This window comes from Orcinus orca, chromosome 20, assembly GCF_937001465.1.
Source record: "Orcinus orca chromosome 20, mOrcOrc1.1, whole genome shotgun sequence".
Lineage (NCBI taxonomy): Eukaryota > Metazoa > Chordata > Mammalia > Artiodactyla > Delphinidae > Orcinus > Orcinus orca.
Genome location: NC_064578.1, coordinates 51,067,766 through 51,074,625, shown reverse-complemented (window position 1 = coordinate 51,074,625; position 6,860 = coordinate 51,067,766).

The following is a 6,860-nucleotide window of genomic DNA, read 5'->3' as shown; positions in this document are numbered from 1 at the left end:
GGTCATCTGTCCCCGCAAAGCCCTGCAGACCCCGCGGGGTCAGAGGGGACTAGGGCGTTGGGGGCCTGCGCTTGGCACCCACGCGGTGCGGGAAGATGTGGCTGCTTGGGGTTCACAGCCGGTTACTCTCCGCAGCCTGACTGCACCTCCCTTGATCCAGCCTGGGGAGGGGACATTTTTGTGTCACCGGTCGCGCAGCTCTGAATGTCCCCGCCCCCGCCCCGTTATTCGGGGCGCCCGTGGGCATTTCTGTCAATGCCTAAGTGAGCTGTGGAATTGCTGCTCGCGGTGTGTGTTCCGGTTTCGCGGACGCTGCCGGAGAACTTCCTGTGCGACCTGAACCAACATCATTAGCTCAGCGCTCCAGCCCAGCCTGTCGGCCGTTTAGGATTTGAGACTTTTTAATGTTTGCCGATCTGCCGTCTTGTGGCTCCTTTGTAGTTTTAATATTGATGTCTCCAATGATGGACAAGTTAAGCAAGATCGTCTCACGTGTTAATCGGACACTAGGAATACTTGTAAATTGTCCTTTTCCCCCATTTTTCTTAATTTGTTTGGATTTATGTGTCTATCCCTTTTGGTGGTTAAAGTGTTGCAAACATTTTTCCGATGTGTATTTCTTCTATAAGTAGAATTTCTTTATTTTAATGTTGTGTATTTCAGTGCCTCTCATTATCTTTTGTGATGAACCGGTGTTTTTCTTTCCATCAGTGGCAAGCTGATACGCTGTAAAACAATAAATGTATTTTTTTTAAATTTAAAATGATTTTCACAAGATATGCCCCCACTTTCAGGTTGACATAAAAGTTTATAAAAGCTGAAGTTCAAGGTCTACTTGCCTTGTCACACACTGAAAACGGTTCACAGATAACATCGGCCTGAGATCCCCAGCCTGTATTCAATATAGCTCAGGGCTTTGGGGGGGGTGGGGTGGAGTTGTTCTTTTCCCTTCTAGCGTTAATGCTTTTTCTTTTCTCTTGTTTAAGACATTTCATTATCACATGGTTATAAAGATATTGTCTTCTTCTCTAAAATTTTTACAGTTTTAACTCCCATGTTTTGGTTTTAAAACATCTAGAATTGATTGTGGATGTATACTGTGGCATAGGGATTTCTTTTTGCTTTTTCCTCATGGATTTCCAATGGTCAGTTTATGGAGAGGCTGGGTAATTTGTCATAAGTCAAGGGTCCACTCATAGATGGATAGATATCTACAAAGTCTTTATTTGGGGTCCATGGTCCTTATAACCTTGCACCAGTTTCATGTTCCCTCTGTCTCCAGTTTCTCTGCTGCTCTCTGTGGCCATCCTGACCCCTGGGTCTCCCCACAGCCAGTTTTCTGGCCCCGTCCTGGTCCCATTTAGAAAATGCTCCAATCCTCTTAGGCCAGGCCGGCCTCAGCAAAATATAGTGAGAATTAACAGGGATTTAGAGGTCCACATGACAGTCTGTGGTTTGGAGGTGGAGAGACAATTGCCAGGATAGAATGAGACCCTTTGTGCTTATCAGAGAGACCCCGGTAGGAATGGAGACAGAAAAAACACAAAGACCCCTCCAGGACACTGAGGGGCGGAGGAGACAGATCAGAGGCAGAGAGAGGGGACACAGCAGAGCAGAGAGGGGGAGATGGGGGCGGGGCAGGAAGGAGAGGAAACTGAGGCAGCCGAGTCTTGCTTTCAAAACCCAAACTGGCAAGGTCCCCCCAGCCTGTGTCACTCCCCATGTGACAGCTGCTGCCCTTTATACTCTAATACCCTTACAAAAGGTCCTTTAAGGCCAGCAGCCTAATCCCTCGCCTACAGGAGGTCACACCAAATCTCAGAGCACTCAAGTGCCTTTCTGAGAAGACCTCAGGCGTCTGAGCTGAGCGTGAACAAGGCTGCCCAGCCGGAGACCACAGCCCTTAACCCCTCTGCTCTCTCGAGTCTTACCAAGTCTATCTGCTTCTTGGACCGTTCAGAGAAAGCCATGTGGACAGCGGGACATCCATGACGCTTTGGGTAACAGCCACCTGGGGGTGGGTGTGAATTACACAGAGTGTGTCATTTACACACTGGGCACGGAGCCTGATACACAGGAAGTGCTGAGGAAATGGGCAGCCTTGCTCTTCTGCCGTGGAAACAACCGCCCACCCCCACTTCCAACTCTTCCCTCCTCTGACTCACCCGTCTTCCACCTCTCTGCCCTGTGGAGACCCATGCTTCCCCTTTCCGCTCCCTCTCTGGTCTCTCTCCCTCCCCCTCAGTCCCTGGGCTTCTCCCCAGCAGGTTTCTTTGGCCATGACCTAGTCTGACTCACCACGTGGCCCAACCTCTTAGGCCAGGCCAGGCCAGCACCTGCAGAATCTCAGTGTGGTCAGAGGAGAGCTGAAGGGGACATGGGACATATTGGCAGATGTTGTCCAAACCTTTCTCAAACCCCCGCTTCCTTGGTGGCCATGAGACTGACATTTCAGCAGTTGGTGCTGTCAGGGTGTCTGGAATGCCCTTCCCAACATAAGTCCCGGGGAGATGCTCTCAGGAAGAAAAGATGAAGCTGCAGGATCTCCTTTCCCTGATTTATCTGCGATGACCTGAGCAGTGGATGGAACATGTTGTTGAGATTCAGAGACATACTCGGATGTATTTGCATTTTTAATCAAAACTTCATTACACTTATCTCCAAACTCAATAAGTTGTGTACATTAAATATATACAGTTTTTGTATATATTTAATATAAAAGAGGTTTATGAGGAGTTGATGGAATCCTAGTTCTTTGCACAATGCCTAGCACATACCACTGGAAATTCCAGACAGTGTTTCTTCTGTCTCTCGGTTCCTCCATCCCTTTTTTTCTCACACCCTCTTCATTGATATTTTACCTTATTTTATTTTTTAAATATGCATCCAGGACTTCCCTGGTGGCGCAGTGGTTAAGAATCCGCCTGCCAATGCAGGGGACACGGGTTCAAGCCCTGGTCCGGGAAGATCCCACATGCTGTGGAGTAACTAAGCCTGTGCGCCACAACTACTGAGCCTGCGCGCCTAGAGCCCGTGCTCCACAAGAGAAGCCACTGAAATGAGAAGCCCGGGCACCGCAACGAAGCCCCCCGCTCGCCACAACTAGAGAAAGCCTGCACGCAGCAACGAAGATCCAATGGAGCCAAAAATAAATACAATTAAATCTTAAAAATAAATAAATAAAATAGAATAAATATGTATCCAGTGACCATGCAAATACTGCTAACCATCACGGCCAGGGAGCATGTCCCCTCCCCCCCCCCCCGTCGTTCGTCCCTCCCCCCCCACCCTCCCCACCCCCGTCTCAGGTGGGGGCATCACTCACTCCTCTCTGCCCCACTGTCTCTCCGTCTCCCCATTCCTCTACCGCCCTCCTGTGGCCATCCTGGCCCCTGAGTCTCCCCACAGCCGGTCCTCTGACCCTATCCTGGTCGCATTTAGCAAATTCTCCAATCCTCTTAGGCCAGGCCGGCATAGGAGAGAGCATTAGAGGGCCCAAGAGAGCAGGGAGAGAATTAGATCAGATTGGAGAGAGGGAAGGGAGTCATGTGACAGGTTATTTACAGAGGTTGGGGAGAGCGGGTGGACAGACATAACAGGGCGGACAGCCCTGGCGGCTACCAGGATATAACAGAAGCTTCTCCTGCTTGTCTAACAGACCCTGTTAGGGATAAATACAGACGCGCACTGAGGAAGCAGGAGCAGAGAAGGGACACCGAGAGGCAGAGGCACTGACCAATTAGAATGAGTCTCTCCCACTCATAGACAGGTGGGCAGTGTTGGGCGTCTTGACCGCTGAGAGCCTGGAGATTTTGTTATCTCTCATCTAGATTGCTAAGAGTACAGATTATTGTCTCTAAAATATTATTTCCCTCTGGGAAGTAACCCGAGTTTTGGCGTAAAGGCTGGCTCCAGGTCAGAGGCAGGAAAAATCAAAGCGAGCCTAGAACATCTTGTCACACCAAAAATACGAAGCTCTCCAGGATGACTGGGCTTCTGTCCAGAGACTTGGGGGCCAACTTGAAGAAGCCAAAGTTGGAATTATTTGAGCTTCAAAAGAAGAATGTCAGGGACTTCCCTGGTGGTCCAGTGGTTAAGACTCCGCACTCCCCCTGCAGGGGGCCTGGGTTCGATCCCTCATCAGGGAACTAGATTCCGCATGCGTCCCACAACTAAGAAGTCCGCGTGCCGCAACTGAAGATCCCGCATGCCACAACAAAGACCCGGCACAGCCCAAAATAGATAAATATTTTTTTAAAAAAATAAAGAAGAAGAACATTAGCAACAGATTGAAAGACATCAAATACGTAAAAACCCACAGGTTCATTATGGTCCTCAGAAAAGAAAGAAAAGGGCTTCCCTGGTGGCGCAGTGGTTGAGAGTCCGCCTGCCGATGCAGGGGACGCGGGTTCGTGCCCCGGTCCGGGAGGATCCCACATGCCGCGGAGCGGCTGGGCCCGTGAGCCATGGCCGCTGAGCCTGCGCGTCTGGAGCCTGTGCTCCGCAACGGGAGAGGCCACAACAGTGAGAGGCCTGCGTACCGCAAAAAAAAAAAAAAAAAAAAAGAGAAATCTGTTGAGGCTCTGATTTAAACATTGCTAAAGTAAGCAGAATCGTGTATGTCTCCTGCCTTTCCTGTGAAAACTGTAATTCAGAGTAAACAAACAGCTAAACAGAGGTTTCTTCCTTGTAGAAGAGTTACAGCCAACAAATAAAGAAGAAATTATGGAATTAGGAAATCTTTTTGCATCTCCTGTGAAATAAAGGGTTTAGGCCAGTGTTGCCTAATAGAACTTTCTGGAATGATGGAAATATTCTATATCTGCACTGTCCAATCCAGTAGCCACTGGCCACAAGTGACTAATGGGCACCTGAGGTGTGACCACTGTGATTGAAGGACTGAATTTTTAATTTTATATCATATTAATTAATTTAAATAGCCACAGGTAGCTGGGGGCTACCATATAGGATGGTGAAAGTAAACGGTCGTCATCAGTGGACACCAAACCATCTGCCCTATGATTCTCAACCCTGGATACACACTGGAATGGGGGGGGGGGGCTTTAAACATAGAGATGCTCACAGATGTTTATATCAGTTTTATTCATCCTGGCCAAAACGTGGAAGCAACCAATATATCCTTCAAGAGATGAATGAATACATAAACTGTGGTACATTCAGATAACGGACTTTTATTCAGCACTATAAAGAAATGAGTTACCAAGCCATGAAAAAATATGGAGGAAAACTTAATGCATATTACTAAGTGAAAGAAGCCAATCTGAAAAGGCTGCGTGTTGTGTGATTTAACTCTATGACATTCTGGAAATGGCAAAACTAGGGAGACCGTAAAAAGATCAGTGGGTGCCAAGGGTTAGAGGGGCGGGAGGGGTGAATAGGAGGAACACAGAGGATTTTTAGGGCAGGGAAACTGTTCTGTATGATACTATAATGAATACACGTCATTATATATCTGTCAAAACCCACAGAATATACAACACCAAGAGTGAACACTAATGTAAATTACGGACTTTGGGTGATATAACGTGTCAGTGTTGCTCCATCCATTGTAACAAACGCAGCACTCTGGGGATGTTGGTAGTGCGGGGAGCCTGTGCATGTGTGGTGGGGAGGGGTGTAAGGGAAATCTCTGGACTTTCAGCTCAATTTTGCTACAAACTTAAAACTGCTCTTAAAAAAATAAAGGTTGTTTAAAATTTAAAATACAGATGCTGCCTTAAAAAACTAAAAATAGAGTTACCATATGACCCAGCAATCCCATTCCTAGGCATATATCCGGAGATGAAACCTCTAATTTGAAAAGATACATGCACCCCGATGTCCATAGCAGCACTGTTTACAATAGCTAAGACGTGGAAACAAACTAAATGGCCATCAACAGATGAATGGATAAAGAAGATGTGGTATGTGTATTTATATATACAATCGAATATCACTCAGCCATACAAAAGAATGAAATAATGTCATTTGCACAACATGGATGGACCTAGAGATTATCATACTAAGTGAAGTAAGTCAGAGAAAGACAAATAGTATATGATATCATTTATATGTGGACTCTAAAAAAATGATACAAATGAACTTATTTACAAAACAGAAATAGACTCACAGACATAAAAATCAAACCTATGGTTACCAAAGGGGGAACAGGGGAGGGATAAATTGGGAATTTGGGATTAACAGATACATACTATTATATATAAAATAAAGAACAAGGACCTACTGTTAGCACAGGGAACTATATTCAATGTTTTGTAATAACCTATAAGGGAAAAGAATCTGAAAAAGAATATATATATATAGAATCACTATGCTGTACACCTGAATCATTGTAAATCAACTATACTTCAATTAAAAAATAAAAATTCTAAAAATAGGGACATTGACCCCACACCTGGGGGTTCTGAATTAGTCTGGGTGCGGGCTGAGCACGGAGAGTGTTCAAATCTCTCCCCAGGTGATTCCTGTGAGCAGCCAATGTCAGGAAGCACCTCATTTAGGTAAAGGGCTGATGGAAAGCTTCATAACCAGGGAGGGTAACAACCTCCTAAGACAGGCATTATTAAATAATAGAATAAAAACAAGGGGGAAACAGAGAACAGGTTTGGAGTAAAAAGATATCCAAGGAACATATGGGACAAACACAATGTGTCTATCTTATTTGGGAATCATATTCAAAGAAACCAACTGTAAAAAGGCATCTCTGTCATAATCAGGGAAATTTTAAAATGGACCAGGGATTGATTATATGATATTCAGGAATTACTGCTAATTTTGTTAGATGCAATGATGGCTTTGTCGTCCTGTAAAAACAAAAACTAACCCAAAAGAATGGAAAA